The 27500-nt window shown below is 37.9% G+C and overlaps 1 protein-coding gene across 2 annotated transcripts in view; it reads right to left on the reverse strand.

The window, feature by feature from the left end:
• vstm2a (V-set and transmembrane domain containing 2A) overlaps positions 1-27500 on the reverse strand; it is a 91419-nt gene that overhangs the window by 62008 nt on the left and 1911 nt on the right. The gene's annotated exons all lie outside the window — the stretch shown is intronic.

Genomic DNA, 27500 nt, shown 5'->3' on the forward strand with positions numbered 1-27500 from the left:
AGCTATCAGCTAAACTATCAGCTAAGCTATCAGCTAAAATATCAGCTAAGCTATCAGCTAAACTATCCGCTAAGCTATCAGCTAAACTATCAGCTAAGCTATCAGCTAAACTATCAGCTAAGCTATCAGCTAAACTCTCAGCTAAGCTATCAGCTAAACTGTCAGCTATCAGCTAAACTATCAGCTATCAGCTAAGCTATCAGCTAAGCTATCAGCTAAGCTATCAGCTAAACTATTCGCTAAGCTATCAACTAAACTCTCAGCTAAGCTATCAGCTAAACTGTCAGCTATCAGCTAAACTATCAGCTAAGCTATCAGCTAAGCTATCAGCTAAACTATCAGCTAAGCTATCAGCTAAACTCTCAGCTAAGCTATCAGCTAAACTGTCAGCTATCAGCTAAACTATCAGCTATCAGCTAAACTATCAGCTATCAGCTAAACTATCAGCTAAACTATTCGCTAAGCTATCAACTAAACTATCAACTAAGTTAAGCCTGGCTGTTAATCTTGTGTTTTAGTTTTTTTTGTGGACAAACAATAATCCACACATTTATTTTTACTTTTTTTATCCACACATTTGTTCTGTTAAACTGAACAATTAATCTCTGACGCTACGACGTTAGCTTCCCCTCTGACCATCACAACAGGAAGTTAGCAAACAGAAACAGGAAGTCAGTAAACTGTAGCAGGAAGTTAGCAAAAAGCATGATCACTCGTTCTCAAACTCATTATTTTAAATCAAAGAAACAAAGTAAGAAAAAAATATGAGCCAGAAATACTGATAATCTGTGTTTGGTTCATTATTTGTTTTTTTTTTGTTTTGAAACTAAATCAAAAACAAACAAATGAACGTTGAGGTTATTTTGAATTAGAAACATTATTTTTAGATTTAGTGATTTTGGATATTCTCTGATATTATCCAATCCATTTTCTCATTTTAAATTAAACAGAAAAGCGTTGCTTATAATGAACTGACTGAGCTCAGTAAATCATATAATACTTTGTATTGTTCCTAAATGTCTCTCACAATAGATTTACTCCTAGTTTATTTATTTTTTGGTTGTAGCAGTGAATTATTTTTGTAAAATGAATTTCCACATTAATCACATGTATTCTGGTCTTTTATTATTTTCATTTAGTGAAACGTTATAAATACCAGTATCTTTAATCTCATTAATCACACATTTGCATCTTTAATCTATCATTCAGATCAAACTGTAACTATTTTCAAAACAGGAGAAGGAGAACAAAGTGTTGGTTCTGTTTTCCTGATCATCTAATGTGTCCTGATTCTTCACCAAAAGGCCAAACACACATGCTAATGCTAATGCTAAAGAATAAAGACTCTGCAGTGGCTGAAGCAAAGCGTACAATGAGTAGATATATAGTCTGCACTAACTCATTATAGACTGGTGAGAAGGAGAACCACTCCACTCCATCAGTCCTTTACTCCACAGATGGAGCAGGTATAAAATGTATTAAAGGTATAAACACGCCCTGAGGAGCTCCTCCATCTCTTTATGACGTCATGTGACCACAAGGCCTTAATGAGGCACAGCAGGCTGTTACATCACAGGCTGTTCCATTAAACTCCCTCTGCTGAACAAACCACTCACATCATCTGATCATCGGTGCCTTCAGCACATGCCGTTAAGTCACTGGTGTCCAAACTACAGCCTGTGGCCCTCTGCATCATCTTTATTTAGGCCCTAGGATGCGAACCTACATCTACAGCTGGAGGCTAAAAACAGATGTTCTATGGTTTATATCAGAGAATGACATGTTACTGTTGGATACAGTGATGTATGAAGTGAACCAGTCACAGACAAACACTGGGTCACACATGTCTTTATGCTAGGGACGAGGCTAAATAACTGTATATCACTGTAGCAAAACCATTACAAAGTGATTTTTTCATCATACCTCCCCTTTAATGCACTATAGGTTTTTTTTGGAATGCATGTTTTGTTTTATTTGAAGGGCTAAAAAAAAAAAGAAAAACTTTGTTGTGCTTTTTTTGAAAAGCAAAGACTACTGGAATATTTAAAAACAAGTCATAATACTCAATAAACATTTACTTTCTTTAAAAAACATGTCTAAAAATATATTCTAGGCATTTTTTGCACTATTAAAAAAATAATGAAAAACTTTTTTATTCGGCTTCGGCCACAAATTTTCATTCCGGTGCATCCCTACGTTAGAAATAATAATAATAATAATAATAATAATAATAATAATAATAATAATAATAATAATAATAATACGTGTATGTCTCTGACAGACTGAACAAAATCCACACTCACATCTACATTCTGACTCCAACACAGACCCACTATGATGATCCTCCATCATTTCAACACATTTTCATCACATCTCAGAATAATGAGCAGCTAATGAACTCCTTATGAATAGTAGTGTTCACAGTGTGTGTGTTTACAGTGTTTACACTGTGTGTGCGTGTACGTCAATCCCTGTGAGTACACATTCACTATGTTGTTGTCTAACAGTGAATTTAAGGGATTCATTTCACCAAAGATGACAATGACATTTCTAATTTATGATTATCAACATTTGCTGATTGTTTTTTAGTAATCAATCAGTTCAGCTGATGTTAATGCTGACGCTAATGTTTAAATGTGCTGTGATTGGTTATTAAACCTTCTGCTGTATGTATGTTAGCCAATCCCTGTCAGTGTGTAGAACTGCTGAGACGACAAACACACAGAGAAGTGTTTGTGATGTTTCGCACACAAGGCATGAACACACAGTGTGTCGACAGGGAGATTTAAAGCTAAACGCTGCCATCAAAGCAAAGCTTAACCTTTGACCTCCTCTGAACTGCTTTGATTCCTCTGCGTTCAAACATCATCAACAGTAGCGTTAGGATAGAGGGACGTGTTCTATCCTCAGAGATCACTGATTAACACATCTACATCTACACACTCTGTATTCTGCTCTAATGGAACTGTAATCTACTCACATCAGTCGCCACTTATCAATGCATCTCAAAGTAAGGACGTCCCATGATTACTGTCACCTAGAGCACAATGTCACGGGACAATAAAGGAAAAGATAATCCAGATGTTTTGTGAAAGGCTGAGTTACGTTCCAACACAGACAGAAACACGAGGAAGTCACACAAAGACTTTAATGATCATCTGGTCTTTCACACCAGTGTTACTGTTAATCTGATTTTATTCTTTATTATTATGTACCCAGATAGCACGCATACGACTCGCCGATGTCAGCCTCAGATCGTGTGTCGGAATTCTACTCCTAATGCGTCATTTTGTGTGGTTTTTCCCCCCAAATCGGTGATACCACCGATTCACTTCCATGAAGCTGTTTTTGTGCTGGGGCTCTTTTGGCTATGCTGCTGAAAATACATTTATGATTATGAACTATGTCTCTCTTTATGTTGTCCACATATAATAAGTTATTTAGTGGTAGTATATTGTTTTGTTGTTGTTGTTGCCATCAGAAATACTCGACTATGGATATGGAGATATTTATACTAATTGAATGATCTGAGCTACAGTATATAAAGGTTAATATAAGCTGTAGAGAGGCCGCGCTGAGCATCTTTAATCCATCGGCCAAACGCCGATGTCTCCACAACGTCTGTCCAATGAGCAAAACGCTCTCCATCATTCGCCAAAGCAACTTCATTCATCGTGCCGACGTAAGAGTGGTAATTATTTGCCTGACAACCGCTATTTACCGCTGATATCACGGTGGACATTTTGCAGTCTGGCTGATTTTTTTATCGTATATTGTCCAAATCCTGTGTAGTATTTACCTGTCATAACCACGCCTGGCTGAAGGAAAAGTTAGACTTTTACAAAATACCGACAGAAAAAGGCCAGAAACGGAAATTATGGATCCAAGCACTGAGGCGAACAAACGTATGGAGCCCAAAATCAAAGTGGTCGTATGTTTGCAGTAGACATTTTGTTAATGGTAGGGTGTGTATTTTGTGGATCTAAGGTCTTCCTGACTAATTCATAATCAATGACATTGATTATGAATTAGCCTACATTTAAAATTTAATTTATTCAGTAATGACTGAAATGTTTATGGCTAGTATGTTTAACTTGAAGACAAGCAACGTGAAATTAACAGTAAATATGCAATGTGTTGACTTGTATATGAACTGTAAGTATATTAAATAAACAAATGTGCTTCATATACCCATTTATGTTTTCATTTAGGCTGTATTATTATTATTATATTATTAGCGCCGCTAGCCTAGCATAGCCACATTGCGTAACGAGCCAATTATCATGAAGACACAGGCCTATATAGACACAAAAACACATACATAAGCCTACCTTAAAAAAAATATATATGCATATATTGGCTCTAATCTGCTGAAATATTCGTACAACATTGAGTAAAACCTTCGTGTTGTCTGCGGTAAATAGTGTAAATAGCGGTTGCCAGGCAAATGTAAACCCCTCTTAAAACGGCAAAGGGCGTTACTGAGGCAAATGTCCTGGATGATGATGTCACCGTGAAAAAGTGTATTGCATCTTAAAAATCTTTAAAAAAACAAAACAAAACAAAACCTTGCCTTTGAATAGTGTAGTCTAGGCAATATCTTTTAACTGAATTAAAGAATGCCGTGTATTTATAGAACACAATTGAACGTACTTTAATCTCTTAGTCCAAATATCTTCATGTATTTCAGTCCCAAGGAGCAGGTTTTTAAATGGATGGAAACACACACACACACACACACACACACACACACACACACACACACACACACACACACACACACACACACACACACACACACACACACACACACACACACACACACAGTTGGCAGGTGTTTTTAAAGGCGCTCTGACTCCTTGAATTGTTTTACTGAAATATGTTTGTCTTTATGGGGACATTTATTTGAAACAAGGAGGTTTTTTTTTTTTCTCCATATTCATTTAGTTGAAAGCCTCAAAGTCACAGTAACTTTACTTTTAATGCAGTGGCCACATTTTGAAAAAACGTTGACAAAACACTTATACATTTATTTTTCCTCGTGTGTGAAACATTGAACACAAGTATATCACGGAAAAGCATTTTAAGTTTAAAACTTCATCAAACCAGTTTAGACCAGATCAGATGGTCTGGGACAGACATGGTTTATGAACTAAACCAAACATGGAGGAGCACTTTTGAGTTTTTATGTTCCTCATCTGTGGAACAAACTCTCAGCTATAATTCTGTTCAGCACTGCTTTTAATTAAACACTCACTATTTCATTTTATTTTGTTTTACCTGTTTTGATTTTTCCTCATTTTTAAATGTAATTTTTATGGTGTGCTACTGTGATGTTTGTTCTTTGTTTTGTGTAAAACACTTTAAATTCTCCTGTACGTGAAACCTTCCTTAATTAGACGAGTGACTTAATTAGACAAAACAGGACTTTTACAACTTTAAGAACATAATAATATTGAAATGAACAAAGTATATATATATATACATTTATATATATTAGTGGTGTAACTATACATTGATCCACATCGATACATTGATAAATTAATTAACGATCCAATTACATCGATGCACAATGAAAACATCAATAAACGTCATCATCTTTAAGATATGCTTTTATTTTGAAATCCACATGGCACGTCTGTCGGTGCCACCATTCATGGTGGCATAACGTAGGAACTGACCACTGAATAACAAGTGTCTGGAAGTCCACTTAAGATATTAATCTAATATTAAAGAAGAAAAATTGTATCAAAACCATATATGTAGCATTATTATCCGTGTACCCTTTGTTCTTTGGTTATTCTGTTTAAAAACCAAATCAAAACAAATAAACCATGTAGTTATTTTTGTTTTACAAAAATTCATCAAATGTCCCTTAAAATACATTTTTATACTTAGTTATATAACAATGTGGCATCATTAACATGTCAAAGTTAAAATAATAATAATAATATTAATAATAACATGACAGTGACACTTTTTCCACATATATTTACAGTTTGTTGCAGTGAAATTAACTGTTTTTAAAGCCATATTTTTGTATTATTAAAAACGTATTGCACCGTAGTAATTAAAATAAAACGACTAGATTCTCTTTTTCACTCACACAATTCAAAGTCTAACACTTTGTTAAATGTTACAGAATGGGGTTTATACTGTTTATTTAATGCCTGATACCTGAAAGACCTGAGAAATAAAATGGTCCAATCATATTTGAGTTGTTTTTTAGGAGTTGATATACATGTAAATGATTGTGTGAGATGGGCATATGATATCACATCATATCGACCTCAGGCTTGTGAATCAAATCGAATCGAAATCGTATCATGACAGACTTTTTGATATCGGCAAACGTCGTATCATCATCCAAACATATCGGCATCGTATCGTGATGAAGCTGGTGATTTACACCCTAATGTATATGTATTTCAAAGCGATGCTAGCAGTAACCTACATGATAAAGTACAGACTCTCTATGAATAGTCAAAGGTAACATCTGCTTCATGAATCGTTCCTAATTGGTTTTGTTTCCTACTTTGTCAGATAATGTAATGGAACAACTGCAGTAATAGGATACAATATGATCCTCCAGTACACGGACTGTGTGTGTGTTGGTGTGTGTGTGTGTGTGTGTGTGTGTGTGTGTGTAGGATTTATTCATCAGAATAATCCATGAGGCTAACATCCATAACCAATCCTCCTGTGTTAGTTCTACCTGGACTACCAGAGGCTCTAACTCTATGTCACATTCACAGGATCCAAAGGTTGGATGGAGAAGCTGGTCATTAATTAAACAGGTGAGGTTTCCTCCAGTGATCCTCAATGACACACATATTAAACCATCCACATCAGGGAATAAACTGTGATGGTAATCATAATAAATATTATTTAAATGTGAGGTTTAAATCCACTTCTAACCTGTTAGTTCAGCTTCTATGTTGAATTTCTCTAGTTTAAATTAGAACATCAAATACTCAACCATGGCGCAATGAAGCAGTACAAACATGTGAACAGTTTTTATTGGTTGCATAGGCAGTATTGATAGTATTGATTATAGGCTCCGTCAGACCAACCATTGATCAATAATCAGAGGGAGAATCACTGCATTCATAGTTTACCTGCTACAGCTAACAGCTAACAGATAGGGGTGTCCTGATATCAGATATCGGTCCGATATCAGCCAGAAAACGAATATCGGATTTTATCGGACTGCATCTAGAATCTCTGATATATTAAATTGTATTTATTCAATTGTAGAATACTGTAGATATTATGTTGAAGGTTAAAATCTATGTAACCAATTGGTTAATAATAAATAGGTCAGTTTTTCTCATCCCTACTGTTGCTGACTATTGTTCTCTGTTTGAGTAACATCACATGATGAAGCCTTTCCTAACATTCCACACTACAAAATAAGTCATAAAAGTATGTATGATGATTCATGCTATTGTATCGGTTCGATATCGGTATCGGCCGATACTCAAGGTTACGAATATCAGCATCGTATCGGAGGTGAAAAAGTTGTATCGGGACATCCTTACGAACAGACACACAACATCAGTTTAACTTCACAACAATCTACAACAAACTGAAGTCAGTGTATAAATCCTGAAAGTTCATTTCTCTCTGATTGGATCACATTTATAGACCCTTTCATTGTTTGTAAACATTGTGACATATTTTGTTGGGCGGAGCTTAGCCTGGAGGCAAAACCACAATTGTCTTCATTTTTTTTCTGAGTACGAGTGTCCGCTGGAATCCTATAAAACTTTAATTTATGTCCACTAACCTTATTCTTCCTATTCTGGCACCCAAACACACAAGGAGATAAAGCTAGCCTCTGTTTTTCCTCCAGCCACGTCACTCTGACGTGGGCCATTAACGGTTCTATAGATAAACTAAACCCTGAGGTGTTACTGATCAGGCCTTTGATTGTGGGCGGAGTTAAGCCAAGTTAAGACAAGCCCAGTCAATCTAACAGGATCCACTGATGTAATCAACTAACTAGACACAGGTGAGCACCATTAGACTCACACACACACACGATAGATCAGTAACACTAGTTTATACTGAATACATCAGAAGAAAATGTTTCTGGGCTTTAGTTTAGTTTAGTTTAGTTACAAAAACAGCTTCTTTCCCTCTGCCACCATCCACATGAACACACCCCAAGTCACCCACTGAACCCCCGCCCCCCCCCACCCGATCACCACCTCCATGATGACATTATCTGCTGCACTGTATATATATATATATATATATATATTTATATTTATCCTATTTATCCTTTATTCTCAATCTATCTCTCACCCTTTATATTTATCATTATTATTATTGTTGCTGGGTTGTTCTTCGTTTTTTTCTTTTTTGTTTGTTTTGTGCACCAACTACCAAGACAAATTCCTTGTACTGTCCTTAAAACTGTACATGGCCATTAAAAACATTTCTGATTCTGATTACTCTTTAATCTTTAGAAATGGTTCCAATATATTTCCAGTGTTTCCAATGAGCAGCAGCTTCTCCTGTCAACAGTAGAACCAGTAAAGGGAGTTGGAAATGCAAAAATGACAGGTTTCAACCATTAAAACAATAGGAAGAAAAGGAGTTATTTAATGTTGACCCTCATTAGCATCACAGCAGCAGTGGAGTCTATTTATAGTGAAATACAGTGATTTCTCCCTCAGAAATCACACCTGCATTATAATCTATAATCCACCATAAAACAGCAGGAATACATAATCTGACTAATCCATCTTTAATGTCCTGTCCCGTGTGTGTTTGTGTATGTATGTGTGTATGAGGGTGTGTGTGTGTGTGTGTGTGTGTATGCATGTGTGTGTGTGTGTGTGTGAGCCTTATTTTCTACCATCATTGGTCATTATCAGCTGCTGATTTAAGCACCGGAAGCACTGCAGGAAATTAGGACAATAAATATAATCTACTGACTGCAGGACGACTGTGTGTGTGTGTGTGTGTGTGTGTGTGTTCTTTTCTTTTCTTTGTTTAGTGTTTCTTTCTTTTCATCTATAATATTTCTCTGGCCTCTAGAAGTGAGTAATTTCCAGCTGGGATCATTAAAGTATCGAATTCTGAAAAATGTAGAGAGAATATTAGTAGAAACTATGATCAGAGTGAACATAGGGAGTGAGTGTGTGTTTACAGCGGTGACAGAGCTGTTGGTTGGAAGCAAACATTTCTAAGTAATGTCACAATTTAAACTTTCCCACCACAATTGTGTGTGTGTGTGTCACTAAGGGAAACCAACAGATCCCTGCCCACACAGAGCCCCGCCCACACAGAGGGACAGTGAGAATAATGAGTTGTATTTTAAAAAATGATGCTGAGACGAGTCAATAAATAATAATAATATTGATCAGAGGTTGATCTGATGCTCTAGAAAACAACAAAGAACAAACATCCTGTTCCTGTTTAGTGGAGCAAACTGAGCCACACACACACACACACACACACACACACACACATACTCACACACACACTGATCCTCACATGCTCCTATGAATCCTTCACGTATTCCCCCTGAGGGTTTCTTTATCCTTATTACATCCACACTGCCATATGCTTGTTTCCATCTGCCCTTCATCCTATCTTCATCATCATCATCTTCCTCAGCAGAACATGAATGGACAGGATGAAGATGAACAGAATCTAAAAAAATAAGACTTTTAAAAGTTTCACAATGGCCTCAGATAACAGAGAACATAACACAGCCTGCAGAGATATGGTCTGAAGATTATTATTATTTTTATTGTTATTATATATATATATATATATATATATATATATATATTTTTTTTTATTACAATTTTATTTCAAACAAATTGCAAGTGCAATATTACAATAAACTAAATATTTGATGCACATGGCTTTCCTCCAGAAAAAAACTAAAAAACAAAACAATAATTACATATAGTATTACACATACTGGTACTGGAAAAGGAGTGGGTGGAAGTATAAACTCATTAGTCTCGCTCCTTTTCCTACATTATAGTAACAAATAATCTAATGTTCAGCATTGTGTTTTCTATCCGTTGCTGCTGTTAATACATTTATTTTGTCTCATCTTTATATAATTTTGGTTATAGTACACATTAAAAATGTTCTAGACTTTCAAAATTGTCATCTACCATAAAGATGTGCTGCTTTAGTTAATAAATGACATCATTTGTTGTGTCTTTAATTCTTGAGATGACGATGGAGCTCTGATCCTTCACTAGAGCAGTGACTCACATAGAGACGTTTACAGCATGAGCCTCATCCAGCCAATAAGAGTCCTGATATATCATCACATGACCAACAGCTCCCTTTGAACATCTATGTTTGTATGAAGGACAATCTGTAGATACATCACATCACATCCTTCACCCTCCATTAGCTCTTAGTGTTAGACCTGGTCACCATGCCAACAGATCTAAAGGATCCACTGTGCTCTGATCAAAGGTTTATCACAGCACTCAGACACAAGGAGGAAGAACAAGAATGGCTCATCATATTAGTGCAGAAAGGGATGACATTAGGGATGCACAGAATATACGGTAACCAAATATATTCGGCCGAATATTGCAAAAAAAGCAACATTCGGCCTTCGGTTTTGAGTTAAAAGCCGAATAGTAGCGTGTGACGCAATGACGCAATCAAACAATGTGCAGTGATTTAGAGTCAGAAAAGTGTGTGCACGTTGCTGTAGGACCAGAGTAGAAGGAGGAGCAGCTCCTCCTTTCCGCACACAAACACAGCCAGACTCTTTCCTTACCGCTCTCCGTCGTCCGTCACCGCGTAAAAGTTGTTAAACGTCAAATTCCACAACCAAGTCCGTTGTTAGCGCTGTGAGCCACAAATCCGTAAACATCCCCATCGTTTCCTCCTCAGTTCACAAGCGATGTCGGGTCTCGCTGCATAGGCTGGTGTAGCATTAGCACGGAGTGCTAACAGCTGATGTGTGTAAACAATGGGTCCGTGGCTCCAAATAGTGACTCTCAACACGATCGGCAGCGGAAAAAGTAGTGCAGTTTGTATTTATATATATGGCAATAAAGTATAACATATATTCTATATTAAACAGCAGTGTTTGCTTTAGATGTAAGATAGTTGGAGAGGGAGGAACTCACATTCTAGGAGGCGTGTTAGGTGAGGTCACGTGCCAACGTGGGCAAAATCCAACTCGCCCATTTGGAGCTCACTTTTTAATGTGGAATAACAAGGGAGGGAGGAAGCAGAACATTTTCAACTTTGTCCCTCTAAATGAGGCTAAAGAAATGTATATCACTGCAGCAAAACCATTACAAAGTGATTTTTCATCACACCTTCCCTTTAATGCACTTTAGGTTTTTTTGGAATGCATGTTTTGTTTTATTTGAAGGGCTAAAAAAATGAAAAACTTTGTTGTGCTTTTTTTGAAAAGCAAAGACTACTGGAATATTTTTAAAAAAATGTCAGAATATTTACTTTCTTTAAAAACATGTCTAAAAATGTATTCGAGGCTATTTATGCACTATTAAAAAAAAAATAGTGTAAAACTTAACAACCGCATTCGATATTCGCCATTTGGCCAAGCGTTTATATTTTATTCGGTTTCGAACACAAATTTTTTTTCGATGCATCCCTAGATGACATCCATCCAACCATCCATCCATCCAACCACCCAACTATCCATCCACCTAACCATCCAACCATCACACCATCACACCATCCAACCATCCATCCATCCATCCATCCAACCACCCAACTATCCATCCACCTAACCATCCAACCATCACACCATCCAACCATCCATCCATCCATCCATCCAACCACCCAACTATCCATCCACCTAACCATCCAACCATCACACCATCCAACCATCACACCATCCAACCATCCATCCATCCATCCATCCATCCATCCATCCATCCAACCATCTACCCATTCATCCATCCAACCATCCAACCCTGCTCATCCCACTCAGGAGACAGTACTCACTGTAACAGAGTCGAGCCAATCCTGTGTATTATACAGTATATATATCACTGTGGGATGTTGAGCAAGTCCCTTAACCCCTAATGGCTCCCCAGGCGCCACAAAAATGGCTGCCCACTGCTCCTAAGGGATGGGTTAAATGCACAGGACAAATTTCATATCTGTATTAACATACAGTATATGACCAATAAAGGCAAAAGCCCCAGTTTAATCTTTAATATATATACAGTCATGGACCAAAGTATTGACACCCCAGTCATTTCAGTATTCCATAAAATACACAATTTTTACCAGAAATAGTTGCAATACCAAATGTTTTTGGTATACACATGTTTAACCTCTTCAACCCCTAACGGACCCACCAGCTCCAGCTTTGGTGACTCTCAAGGGTCTAAATGTTATAAATGAATAAATGACATCACACATTATATACCTCTCTGGAATCCTAAGAAACTATAGAAGCTAAAACTGTAGTCAACCCACATTCAGAACAAAAGACGACAACACACACACCAGGCCATTATGTTCAAAGAGGGAAAAGTCCATAACTCGGCAAACTCACCCTTTTTCAGTCCTCTGCTTCACAAAATTTATTTTATTTTTTATTTATTCAGTTTATTTCCGACATGGTTACATTCACTTTTTTTTTTTTTTTTTCTTTTTTTGTACATGCCGAAAAAGGAGACGAGAGAAGCAGTTTGCTTATCCGGGTCCCGTCCCCTGTTTTACCATCGCAAATTTACATGGGTTTACATGTCTCTCTGGTCAAACATTCTTGATTTCTTCTGAACGTCCATCTGTAGTCAGTGTTGTCCTCTATCTTTGTTTGTGTTGACCTTGTTCCCTGCCAGACGTTGTTAGCATTCCTCCAGTTCAAGAATAGTTCCTCTTTCGAAGGTGTTTGGAAGGTTTTTCCCTTTTCAAAATAAACACAGAGCTCTATAACAAGAGCCTACGTGAAAGTACAGGCTGAGCTAAATCCACTGATATACAGGTCGGGTATGTTAAGTAGCAAAACACCGCCACAAAATCAGAAAATACACAAAACGTCCACAATGATGACAAATGGTGTCTTATTTTTTTTTTTTGTTTCTTATCAAAAATTGCTCTAATGTGCATTAAACTTCATATTTTGATAAATCCAAATCGTGTCGTCAGATAAACACCGCCATTACAGATAACCCGGCATTTCACGGTCGAGAAATCTTTCTAATGAGGCAGGTCCCTCCTTTACCCAGCTCTGATTGGCCAGGGCTAAAGCCACTCGCATTGTGTTTGATATCATCACTTTCTATAGACGGCATTTTCCAACGCAATGTCAAGCATTCTGATTGTCAAAGCATTGCTAAATAACACACCTGCGTAACGCCACCAAAGAGTGGAATGAGGAATAGCATTCCACATGGCACAGCAAAAAAACTGAATAAAAATGGATATGTGTTTATTTCAAGCCAAAATGTTTGACCTTGTGTTCAAACATAAGACTAACAATGATTGGAATCAATTTGACTGACATACACATTTGTTTCTAAACTTGCGGAAAACTTTGGCACAGTTGTGGCAAAGTAGGCTTCAGCCTTAACCTTTTTTATACAAAAACGTGTATCTTTGGCCTAATGTTTATTACTATCACCAAACTTTCGGCAGTTGATGTCCATACATTAGTTCATTTATTTCTGTTTTTACAGCCTTCGATCATGACAATTGGCTTTATATTTCATATTTGTAAATATCTAGGTTTTCTTGGGCAGACTACAGATTTCTGTATTTAAAACTTGACTTATTTTCACTCAGTATCATATATTTCCAAAATTTCACATCATCTGTAACCACAAAGAATCCTACTTCAATCTGAACAAAAATTAGCCATGTAGGTCATGTAAAAGCTTAGATAAACAGTATTTGTTATGGGTATGGGATTTTAGGACAAAAGTAGCTGGGGCTTTAGCGGTTAATTCCTTCATGTGCATTAAAAAACACAAAAAAGCAGAGGAAAAAAGCAAAAATGTTCATAAATTTACACAAAATTAAAAAAGTATGGACTGAGCAGAACCAAAAAAAACTCTATCTTAAGCCCTATTCGCATGGGCAAATCGGCCATGTCAGTAATTTATAAAGTAAAAAATCCCCTGAAAATGACCTACTATATTTTGCTGAACTCCGAGATCCTGTGATAATACTAATCCAATGTGAATAGGCCTCTCTGTGATTTGGACATAAATGGGCGGGATCTGATGTGTGATTTTGTTTCTGGGACGCATGTTTATTTACTTTTTGCAAAGAATGGAGGCTGTATTGAAGCGTTTAGAAAACCCTTTGGGTCCCTGGCCAGCAAAACCTTATCGGCCCATAACGTACGGTAACAAAAAGAGAAGGAGCAATATCAGAAGCCAATGGTAGATCACGTCCTGCTTTGCACTATGTGGCAAGAATCTTTTTTTTTCTGTTTGTAACCTTCTATTTAATACAGCTGGCTAGCGCTAGCAGTAACACAGCACCAAGCTGTGGTCAAAAGCCTGACAAGCTGTTTTAACATCAACTCACACTGTTTCATGGTTTTCAGATGTCCGTAAATTTCAGCAAAATCTCGGTTATCCCATGCGAATGCGACATATAAAAAGCAGACGTTGGGGGGTCATTTATGTATTACATGTGGTCCCTAAGCAAAACTTATCCCGTGTGAATAGGACTTTAGTCTCATCTGTCCTCTAAACATTGTCCCAGATGGACTGATGCTCAGAGGGTTAGAGACAAATGTGTATTTTGTGGAATAATTCCAGACGTGTTAAAGGGGACATATCATGGTTTTAAATCCTTCCTTTTTACATATAAATCATACAGTTGTGGTCTATATAAAGCGGAACTGCAATGCTTGGGTCTGAATTCCTCATTATTATAGCTCCACAGGCCCCTTTTCTGATGTGCTTCTGAGAGCAACTCGTTTTGATGCGGTCTCTTTAAATGCAAATGAGACACTTCATACCCCTCCCCCTCTTCAGGTGACACTCGGTTCAACTCCACTCTGCTCGGCCATTTTTGTAGTTTGATAGAAGAGATACGGCTATGTAGAGGCGCATAAACTTTTTATTCACATGTTATTTACAAAATGTTAACAACAGAAGACTTGTCCATCCAGCCTTACATGTTTGAGCCAGAGTCGGACGCGGCGGAGCGAGATGAAAATGAAGATGATGAACCTGCAGAACCCTAACAAGTGAGCTAACACAAGCACCGAGCTAACGCTAGCGCCAAGCTAACATCACGAAATGCATTTTAAGACAGTCTTTTCAAAGACAGAAACAGCAAAATGAAATGACTAATGAAAACTTTAGACTTAAATTAAACCACGTAGGCCATATCATCAAGGATCTAAAACGAGCACACAGCGCTAACATATGAAGACGGTGCAACTGCTAATGCTAACAAAACAATGACAGGGACGTCTTATCATCACACTTTTTATCGTTATTTACAGCTTACCGAAGTGCTCTGTTCATTGTCTCCAAAGATAGACGGAATTGAACCCTCAATCAGACAAAGTCTTTCAGCAAATCCTTCTTTATACTGGTGGAGGTTGATGAAGCAGTCATCCTTGAAGTGCTTCACACACACAAAAATTATCTTACCCACAGATGTGGGTACATTTCTGTGAAAAATAAAACTCAACCAGGCACTTTGAAAAGGTTCTGATGCTGGGAGACGGTGTAATGAAGCGTGTGGGTTACTACATCCAACAACCCAACATTTTGACTTATCCTCTCGTAACTTCAGCATCCTTGAGCTTGAACTACAAAATAAAAGCGAGAAATAAAAATGGGGGATTGCTCAAAGTGTTGGACCTGGAGTTGATGTCCTAATTTGGCAGTTCCGCTGCAAATACTGTGATGTATTAGTTCAAAAAATGTAATAGAGAATAGAAAAATCGAAACAGATTGAAAAATATGAGCAAAACAGAATATAAAGATATCTACGGAGCACCTGAAGAGACTAATTTGATTTTTTCTGTACTTCTAAGCACTCTAAATATGCAACAAAATGCATTTAAGGGCTAAAAAAGTGGATTTAGCATGATATGTCCCCTTTAATACTTTGGTCCATGACTGTACATCTGTTGTTTTACAGAAACCTTTCCTTCCTTCTCTAAACGTTGTTTCTCAGGCTTCTATCACTGATCAAACATTTGCTGCTTTATCACAAATAAGAGCGACTGACTCTCATCATGTCCCAGCACTTGTTAGCGCCCCCTGTGGAGAGCTTCATTTACCAGAAAGTGTTCATTCCACACGAGAGCAGTTATCAGGAATAATGCATCACATGACTCCAGGCAGACACGAGGTCAGTGAGGGAGCAGAGCTGTTACACATGGATTTATTTAGTCACTTGTTAAAAGTGTTAAAGCTGAATGTGTGGATCAGTGGATTGAAGCAAAGAGCAGCAGAGGAATGTGTTTAATAGCAATCATTCTCCTCCTGAGCTCTGGCTGTAACCTTTTCACCCTCACTACCTTGGCATCCTCTTTACAATACCACAAGTTACACACACACATCACTAACACTAACACGAACACAAACACACCCACATCAGTTATACACACAACACACACAAACAGGAATGTGTGTGTGTAATCGTTCAGCTTTATTATTCACCATCCATTCAGGTGACTCTATAATCACCACATACACACACATGCAACATCTAAACAGTATTTAATAGGAAGAGGAACATGATATTAGGTTTAATAAATACAGGATAGTTTTTAACATGTCAGGTTGATGTATCATCAAAGTTCTGACCTTTAGTTGTTTTTATTTTTGATGTATTTGTTCGAACCAAGGACTATAGACAGAGTTTATAGGAGACTACTAAATACTTTATTATTGATCCTCCACAGTGTGATCTCCACAAAGTCAAGGAATAAAACATGTATGTATTCATTCAGTGTTTCTTTCACAGCTAACAGAAATACATCATTATACTGTATTCAAGTCTGAGTCATATTATATTCAGGGTATTGTTTTAACTTCAGTAAAGGTTTTTATTTATGTAGTTATTACCCGTTATGTTCCTTGTGGGATGAAAAAAGGATGATTTTATCTTAAATAACACTTTCAAAGGGATAAATGTATTAATTACAGTTGGCCTGATCTGTAGGTGATAATATATGTCAGTAAAACTGATCTTTTTACACTAGTACCGGTATGTTTTATGAACGCGCTTAGTGACTTTTTTCTCAAAACAGACTTGTGATAAATGGAGTAGCATAATGCTAACAGGAGTAGCATGATGCTAACAGAAGCTACACTGTGCTAACAGGAGTAGCATGACGCTAACAGGAACTAGCTGTGCTAACAGGAGTAGCATGATGCTAACAGAAGTAGCATGATGCTAACAGGAGTGACATGATGCTAACAGGACCTACACTGTGCTAACATGAGTAGCATAATGTTAACAGGAGTATCATGATGCTAACAGGCGCTACACTGTGCTAACAGGAGCAGCATGATGCTAACAGGAGCTACACTGTGCTAACAGGAGTAGCATGATGCTAATAGGAGCTACACAATGCTACCAGGAGTAGCATGATGCTAACAGGAATAGCATGATGCTAACAGGAGCTACACTGTGCTAACAGGAGTAGCATGATTCTAACAGGAGCTACACAATGCTAACAGGAGTAGCATGATGCTAACAGGAGCTACACAGTATTTCTGCAGTGATGGACCCTGTTCATTTGTCGTGCACACTCTTTACACGTGCACACTCTTCAGATGCTGCTAACAGGAGTGTTGAGCTGTTAGTTCAACAGACTGGGAGAAAAGTCCTGTTTGAACACAATAGTTAATGTTGTGTGTTTGTTACACTATTGTTAACATTATGTGTTTGTTACACAGTAGTTAATGTTGTGTGTTTACAGACTTGTTAACATTGTGTGTTTGTTACACAGTAGTTAATGTTGTGTGTTTACAGACTTGTTAACATTGTGTGTTTGTTACACAGTAGTTAATGTTGTGTGTTTGTTACACTATTGTTAACATTGTGTGTTTGTTACACAGTAGTTAATGTTGTGTGTTTACAGACTTGTTAACATTGTGTGTTTGTTACACAGTAGTTAATGTTGTGTGTTTACAGACTTGTTAACATTGTGTGTTTGTTACACAGTAGTTAATGTTGTGTTTTTACAGACTATTGTTAACGTTTTGTGTTTGTTACACAGTAGTCAATGTTGTGTGTTTATAGACTATTGTTAACGTTGTGTGTTTACACACTGCTTGATGTTTATTGAGCAGAAGAAGAAGACAATGATGAACAAATAGAAACACATCACTGAACCTTTGCTGATTTTTACTGATTGTCTTTGTGATAATGAAATAAAAAGCATGTTTTCTATTTAAAGAAGGATAAATCCTCCAGTATATATAGTGTACACTTATATTTGAGGAAAACGTGAGTGAGCTGTGGACAAAGACGTTGGTTTCATAACACGTTTTATTCAACAGAAAAAACAAAAAACCTCAGTTTCTTGAGCAGGAATGAAAATGTAAAACCATGTTGGTGCATTATGCACAGAGCGTTGGTTCACATCCCACTCAGTGCTCAGTGCTCTGCTCTTATATGTGCACAACCTTTTTAATAACCTTACAACACATTTCATCAGCAGCAGCTTCATGTGATTCTGTTTCACTCTCTGACTTTGAGTCTAATTACTAAACGCTAGCGTGTCATTTCGAATTTGTGTGAGGATTCTCTACCAGTGTGTGTGTGCGTGCGTGTGTGTGTGTGTACTTGAGCTGAGCAGCTGCTGTTTGTTTTTCCTGTTCTGTCACCACACTTTGGTCATCGTTGTCAATCATGTGTAAAACAGCAGCAGGTTTCTCTAAATCAATGTTTGTGGAGTAAAAAAAAAAAAAAAGCACATCTGAATAATATCTTCATTTAATCAGAAACATTGTTTAGATTCAGAGGATGTGAAATAAACCTGACATTTATTTACATGTTTACATGTCTGAGAATCAGAGCCTTTTTCTGCAGCAGAAACAACACAAACACAAATATGACGAGAGTCCAAAGCAAAGCTATCAGTGCCACACGCACACGCGCACACACACACACACGCAAGCACACACACACACACACACACACACACACACACATTGTCCGTCATCCAAAACCTTTCTCTCAACACAAAACAGGAATTGTTTGTGCTTCTGTTTGTAAAATGTCGTATCTCAGGATTTCTCAACAAGTTTCATGACCCTTGATGAAAAAAACTTTGGACAATAATCATTAACTTGAACCCTAAACACTAGAAGTCCCATTGAGGGGTCATTTTATCTTCATACCTATAAAGCCCACAGAAGGCTCATTTGACCTGAAGGTTTTTACCTAACACCTTCTCCTAAGCTGCAAACAGACGCCTTTGTTATTTAAACAAGGCACCACAGGAGGGGGAGCCACTTTTTTTTCAGTTCTTGCTGAGGTTTATTGATGACGAGTGTGTGACATGAGAACAACTGAGATTTGTTTTTTGTTTGCTTTCATTATAGTTTAGGAAAACAGGAAAATAGTACAAAATACAAGTAATAAAACAAATATTTACAATTTTAAAAAAGTATGCATTATTAGGTGTGTGTGTGTCTGTGTGTGTGTGTGTGTGTGTCATTTCAGCTCTCACTCCCTCACTCAGCATTGGTCAGAACATACCTGGCACTGCCATGGTACGTTCTTTCTACATTTGCCACATGTGTATTTGTAGCAGTCAGCACATCGTACAGAGGCACAATTTTTCTTGCATCGATGGTTGACCTGACACTTAGCCAACAGTAAAAAAAAAAATAATAATAATAATAAAGCAGTAAAGTGATATTAATGCAAACAGGTCATTGGTACAATAACATTTGTCTGACCCACCACCCCAACCAAGCTCCAGGACCCCTTATATTTTAAGACATGCGTACAAGAAATGTAAAATCACATAAATACAATTATGTGATGAGATCCTGGTAGGCCTACCTTTATTAACATTGAGATGCTGTGAACGTTCCTACAAGGGCTGGGTGATATGGACCAAAACTCATATCTCAATATATTTTCTCAAAATGGTGATATACGATATAAATCTAGATAATTTTATCAAATAAATTCTGACCAGAAAGACAATTCTGGGTTAAATTTTCTGATGCAAAATGCCACACAGGAACATTTATTAACAAACAGCTGCAAAATATGTGCCACTGTTGGCTTTTTCACCTGTAGCTTGTTGTGGGGAAGGTCTGGATTAGGACGCACTCATTAATCCATCTAAACTGAGCTTTACATGTTGTTCTGAGAAGTAAAAGCAGCGACTCCTAAAACGAGCATTTTTATAGAAACACATCGATATCTACAATATTATTACGTGTTATGAAACCAACAATTCACTCAACTCCCGATACGATTCGATTCACGATACTGGGTTCACGATACGATTCTCTCATGATTTATTTTACAAAATGGGACTGTAGAAAAATGATGACTGAAAAATATTCCTTTATTTTTTGGGGGGGAAAAAAAACTAGAAAATACTGTACTATTTTCCTTTTATTTTTCATTGTCAAAAGAATCCCTTGATAAACTATTCAAAACAATGCAATTTAACTAAAAATTAATCTTGAATGAAATAGATAAAGGAATAATACAAATGAAGAAGAAGCCTGTTAATTTAAATTCTGGTTCGACAGTAAACAATGCAAAACTGCATAATAGTTATTTTTCTTTTCAAAAGTGCAACTGAAAATGTATTTTGTGCCTTAACAATTGGACTTTAAAAAAAAAAAAACAGTCATTGCACTGTATTGATGTCAGATAAATGTTTGGACCAGCAGAGGGCGCTGGTAATCCAGTGGTCAGTTGGCATGTAGTTATTCTTGCAGTGAAGAAGAGATGCTATGCGCTAGCAGACAGAGCTAATAGAAAAATGTGACTTTTACAGATATTCAGGTAATATTACAGATATTCATTCGGTGCTAAAGGGGTAAGGAATCATTTATGAACATGTTTAAGAGTAGAAGGCGGCCAGAAAGAGAGTAGTAGGAGATTCTGCCCGCCGCTTCCAATTCTGGACAAAAGGATAAATATATAGCACCCTCTGCTGTTTAAAAAACATACTTGCGATTCAATTTTCAGAGCATCGATGTGAACCGTGATACCTATGAATCCATTTTTAACTGCCTTACGTTTAATCGTTACAACCCTAAATATTTTCTATATCGCCAAAACAGAAAACTCGATACATCTTGAATCTTGATATATTGCCCAGCCCTAAATCCTACACTGTAAAACAGCCTCAATTAAAACATAAATGGATACATGAAGCACGTGTTTATTTAATATGCTTAAGGCTCATATACAAATCAACACGTTGTATATTTACTGTTAATTTCACGTTGCTTGTCTTTAAGTTAGACATTAACATTTTCTTTTCTTTATATATTTCCTGATAATTTCTCATGCTCACTCATGTGGTTCTCTGGTATTCACTAATGACTTATTAGACACATTTATTACAGAATTTACATTCTTTAACACTTTCTGAAAGCAGTGTATATTTATGGCGTTTGTGATTGGCTGATTTTTCATGCTGACTTGCGTCGTTTCTTCCCCGATGTGAGACGCTAAAATCTCAGTTATTAATCTTACAGAACGTGGAACTGTGTCCCATCCTGCTGCTCTTTAGGAAGGTAAACTCTCTGTCACATTTTACAAAGTATTTACACGAGTTCTTTGCCAGAACGTCGTCTTACATCCATCTCTCTTTGTAGGCCATTTCAGGTGCAGTTCTCGCGAGGCTAGTGACAGCGTTCAGAGGCAAAGAAATGTTTTTATTTATTTCTCTTTTAATTATTATCACTTTTTATTAGTGATGCGTTGAACATTTTCAGGCAAAAATGGCACAAAAGTGCGTTTTTGGTTTTTGACTGAAACACTTTTACTCACCAAAACAAGATGCGACGATGTTAGCTAACACCGCGTAAACATCTGAGCACTAACGCATCTTCGAGGCAGAGGTTTGCACAAAGTGAAAACTATGAAAACTCAAGTGTGACTTGTGTTTGTGTCACATCGAACCACAGCGTGTCAACACACTGACCATCTCCACCACAAAGCATGGCTGCACATCAGAAACATTAATCTGGTTCCAGTCAGCGCACATTTTACAGAGATCCTCTGATCGTTATCTTTACTCCACCACATCTGTACTTAGTCCAGGTTATAAAGATCATTACTTTAATGGAATTAAATCACATGACATGTTGCACACTGCAATGAAAGCAGAGAATATAGAGACGCACACAGAGTCACTGGAATAAAGCAGAGAAGCTGATTTTCATCAACAACCTAAATACACTTGTGTTTCTATGAAAATAACAGATTTAGGGCTCTATTCTCCCGTCTGGACTTCAGCACTTTTTTGCACGCCTGCAGTTACATGCTTCTCTCCTACACGTATTCTCCGGTCAAGGTTCCTGACACGCCCATCGCGCATAAGTAGAGCAAAAGCACGTATTCTGTGAATGAAGGCGGTCTGAAGCAAAGGAGGCGGACTAGGGCATGATGTCATTGTAGAAATCCCGAAACAAGGAGTTTTCCCAACGCTTGTAAATGTCATTGGAATCTGTGAAAATGATAAAGCACACTGCTTTTTTCTCCTCATATTAATGATGTTCGTTCGTGTGGAAAGCCTGATTTTATAAACTTCTTCCGCTCCTGCATTCAGAAATGATCAGCGCATCAGTCGTCAACTGTCATCAATATGGTACCTGTGGCTCTAAAGCGTGACCGAGTGTGAAGCGCTGCAGGTTTGAGAAAATAACCCCCGCAGAGCGTCCTGCTTTAATACAGAGCAGACAGAGATGTTTGCAGTGAAACAGAACCATTGGCTTCCTACATAATACACAGTTTTAAATATAAATTGTTTCATGCCTTATGGAGCTAATGTGAGCGAGTCTGAACTAAAGATGAGTCTCATTTAAATATGTGTGAGAACAGTTTCTGGTCCATCCTCTCATGCGCATTTCACCAACCTCCACATATGACAGCTTCACTTATTATTTACTCTGTAGTGGATCAAACTGTGGCTTTATGTTGGACATATTATGAAAATAGTTGGACATCACTGTGACCAACGTGGACAGAAGTCAGCGTCTGTCAGAATTTTAATTAATCGAGCAGCAGCAGCTGAGGCGAAACTCGGGTGATCACAGCTCATCAGTTCCATGATGCACCACCTACAATATAATTAAATGTAACACATTTTGTCCCGTTGAGAACAGGTAAATGTGAACATATTAGAAACCTTTGGTGTTCTTGTGTGACTCCTCCCACCCCATGACAGTGTCACTTTGGATAGATTCTTTCTGGGAGTCTCTTTTGCAATATTATGAGTCCGTGTGGCTTAAAATGTAGCTGAGTCCATATTTCTAGTGCAATATAATGTTTCAACTTATCGGGACGCTGAAGTTATTCCAGGGTTAGAAGAACGTAAGAGGAAAAGGACTTACGCAGACGGGAGAATGCGCGAAAGGCGAGATTTGAATAGAAATGGCCACATTTCAGAGCTGCTCCACCCAGAGTGCGTAACTGGGATGAAGGCGCAACAGATTTAAAGGCACACTGTGTAACTTTTAGCCACTAGGGGCGCTAGACCTGTAACTCTCACTTCAAGCGCCCCTAGTGGCCATCAACAAACAGTCAGTCGGGCCAGCTTCCCTTGTCTTTTAATTGTGTATGCCGGGCTGGGGTGCGAAGCTGGGCTGGGCTCGCCCCACGGCTGGAGGAGTAGCTGCCGCCTCCCTCCTCTCCCTGCTGCTGGATGCCCGGCGCTCCCCCCACTCCCTGGCCTCGTTGCCGTCGTTGACAACAAAGGCGTGATTCGGCGTGTCGGTCGGGGTGACCGCCGAGACCCGGCCCCAGACACTGCATCGCGCATGCTGGGTCGCGATGGCCAGGGATAAGGGGTCGAGCGCCACCAACGCAGCGAGGCGGGCCGAGCACCGGGTCTCCGGCGGCCGGAGGAGGAGGGCGGCAGTTGCTCTTCCAGCCACGGCGCGAGCCTAGCTCCGCTTCGCACACTAGCCCGACCGATCCAGCCCTGACAGCCTTATCCCGAAGTTACAGATCTGATTTGCCGACTTCCCTTACTAAAGAATCCATGTTTAACTGAACTATCGCGGCGATTAGTGCACCATTAACCCAACACAAAACTACCATATGGTGCTCTTTTGGCTGTAAACAGACGCTAACTCGTTTCAGCTGCCCAAAACAATGGTGGCGTGTCAGGAAATGCCCGTATGTTGTGACTATTTATATCTGAGCCTGTGGTCACGTGACTGCCCTAAAGTAAAACATTCTCCAGGCATTCTCCAGGTCACATGACCTTTCATCTCACCAAACTTACATGGTCTGTATTTAAAGAGGGAAGCCCTGCTCGGAGCATTGACACGCTGTATATTGGCCTGAGGAATAATTTAAAATAACTCATATGGGTTAAATCTTTAGATCAAAAAGTCCACGGTGTGCCTTTAAGTACTGTTGGAGAATAGCGTGCAGCCAAAAACAGCACAGCTGTACAGCTTTTTTAACTTACGCGCACGGGAGAATCGAGCCCTTAATGTGACTCTTCCTGCAGCTAAGTCAGTTATAGGTCTGTACATTATTGTTTAATGTATGAGTCAAAGATTTAAATTAGTTTTTTATATTTTTTTCATATTGTGCACTGTGCACATTTTAATATTTTAAATTGATGTATTCTTTGAAGCATTAATATTATATAGCCATGAATTTGAATATACTAATAATTTGCTTAATCATTTCTTTCCATGTTACAGTTTTCGGTTTCAGCCAAGAATTTTCATTTCGTTGCAATCCCTAGTTTTTATGACTATCTTTCAGCCCGTTGTTTTAATCCATTCAGGTCTTTTCTTTATTTGTCCCAAGGTTATTTTCTGTATTATTGCAGCTCCACATGTTACTAACCCATGATGTGTCGGTGGGTTAATGTTTGTATGGTTCTACCGTAATATGTACTGTGTATATATATATATATATACATATTACAACTCTAACCTTTGTCATAATAACACATTATCAGAGCTCTAAGCATGTTTTTGTGCCTGGACGTAAAGAGATGAACGTGTGAATATAATGTGTGTGTGGGTGTTCAAGATGTTTTCTTTGGCCTTGCAGCTGTTTACATCTGCACAGCAGCTACGACTCGTTATTTATGGAGAGCAGAGGATCTTTAATTGATATGAAACCATCAGCCTGAGTTTAAAACAGAAAGTTGAACTGATTCCAAACGCCCAATCAGCAGCAGCTCCATTACTATCACATCATCCACTCATAGAATCATCATGAATCTGGACAACCTTGAGTTCCTCTGACAGGTGAGAGTGAGACGTTCCATAATGTCAGTGTAAATCATTGGAGCTGACGCTGCAGGAGCCTCTCCATATCAACACAAGCTTCACTGATTATTAGACAAACAGTGGACAATACAGTAACAACCGCTCCGATTGGTCATCATAGTAAACCTTCTTCTTTGTGCTCAGCTGCTTCTTCAACACGTGCACTAACCACAGTGTGTGATCCACTGCTGAGGATCTACTGCTGCTTTCTAACACAAGTGGAACCCCTGCTTCGTCTCCTCCAGTGAAGCCTCAGAGACTTCAGAGACTTCAGAGTTGTTGACTAATGCAGCAGCTGCAGTGTGTGGTTTGTGTAGTTTGTGTGGTAGCGTGTGGCAGTGCGTTAGTGTGTGTTAGTGTGTGGTTTCTGCTGCAGAGCTGCACCACGGCTGGAGATGATTCAACTTTACACATCAGGCTCGGTAACGACTGAACTCAACATGTTTCTATTGATTAGATGAAGTAGATGGTGTTGATCTGTGAGCTTTTACCATCCTTTTTCTGTCTGTTCTTAATTTGAATCTAACTCTATCAGACTGGACCAGATAACTTCTTATACATAAACACATTCTCCTCCTTCACAGCCAAAGATGCCAAACGCCTGATTTTTAAGGTCTTATGAGATTATTTTATAAGATTTTTTAATAATATTATTTCCTGAGAACATTTTATAAGAGGATTGTGTGGTCCAAGGTTTTGCTCAGAGTGAATTTTTCCAGAGAATCAGTTCCAAAACGCTGACGATCGTTGATATGAAACCTAATCAATAATTATGACCAAGAGTCGTAACGACAGCTGTAAGCAAACACAGCTCAGCTGGAACAGAAAGTCTGACGGACCTCAGACATGGAGGAGCAACTCATTGATCTGTGGGAAACCAGGGAATGTTTAACGTCTCCTCAAGTCGTTGTGTGTGTGTGTGTGTGTGTGTATGTGCTGTGGTGAGGTTATTGGTGCACGCCACACTAGTGATGCACTGAACATTTTTAGCTGGAAATGGCACAAAAGTGCATTTTCGGTTCAAACACTTTTTCACACCAACACAACCCGACTGAAACAGGAAGTTGAGATGATGTAAACAAATACTACAGTCAGCACATGCTTATCTGGAAACAGGCCAACGTGCTGTATTCAATACATCTGAGCACTAATGCCTCTACTAAGCAGAGTTTAAGACGGAGCAGTAAGTGTGTGTGTCACTAACACTGTATAGTTCCATCAAACACACACCTCCACACATCAGACTGACACATGCTGAACATCAACATCTGTTTCAGTCAGCGCACTTTTCACAGAGATCTTCTGATCTATATCACGACTGTACCTGGTCCACATTATAAACATCATTACTGGGATTAAATCAGCACAACACATAACGCTCACTGTAATTAATGCAAATAATATCTCTAAAATCAGCTCAGTAATTTATAGGCCTGTACATTATTATTTAATGTATAAGTTAACAATTTCATTTAGTATTTTTGTATTTATTTATAATGTGCATTATTGGAATGTTTGGTTGTTTATTTATTTATAGTCATAAATGCAATGAGAATATTAATTGGAATGGATGTCCCGATACAACTTTTTTCACTTCCGATACAATACCGATATTGCAGCCTCGACTATTGGTCGATACCTATATTGATCCAATACGATATCAGCACAAATCATACATACTTGTATTACTTATTTTGTAGTGTGAAATGTTAGAAAAGGCTTGATCATTAATAAAACAGACCCATTTAGTATAAACCAATGTATTACATATAATTAACCTTTTACAATAGAAATATTCTATGATTGAATAAAATAAATAAAAAAATAAACTATAAGATATTGAAAAAAAGAAATGAAAAAAAAACAATATATATTATACTGTATCAGAGATTTTAGATGTAGTCCGATTACATCTGATTTGTTTCATGGCTGATATCGGACCGATATCCAATATCAATATCGGATCGAGACACCCCTAATAAGTGGTACTAGTTTTCAGTTGTGTGCATCCCTACCACAAGTAATACTGTTTATCACGTGATTATTTATCTTAATGTGTTAAAATCTAGATTGTACATTGATCAC

This window comes from Gouania willdenowi, chromosome 20, assembly GCF_900634775.1.
Source record: "Gouania willdenowi chromosome 20, fGouWil2.1, whole genome shotgun sequence".
In the NCBI taxonomy this organism is placed as follows: domain Eukaryota; kingdom Metazoa; phylum Chordata; class Actinopteri; order Blenniiformes; family Gobiesocidae; genus Gouania; species Gouania willdenowi.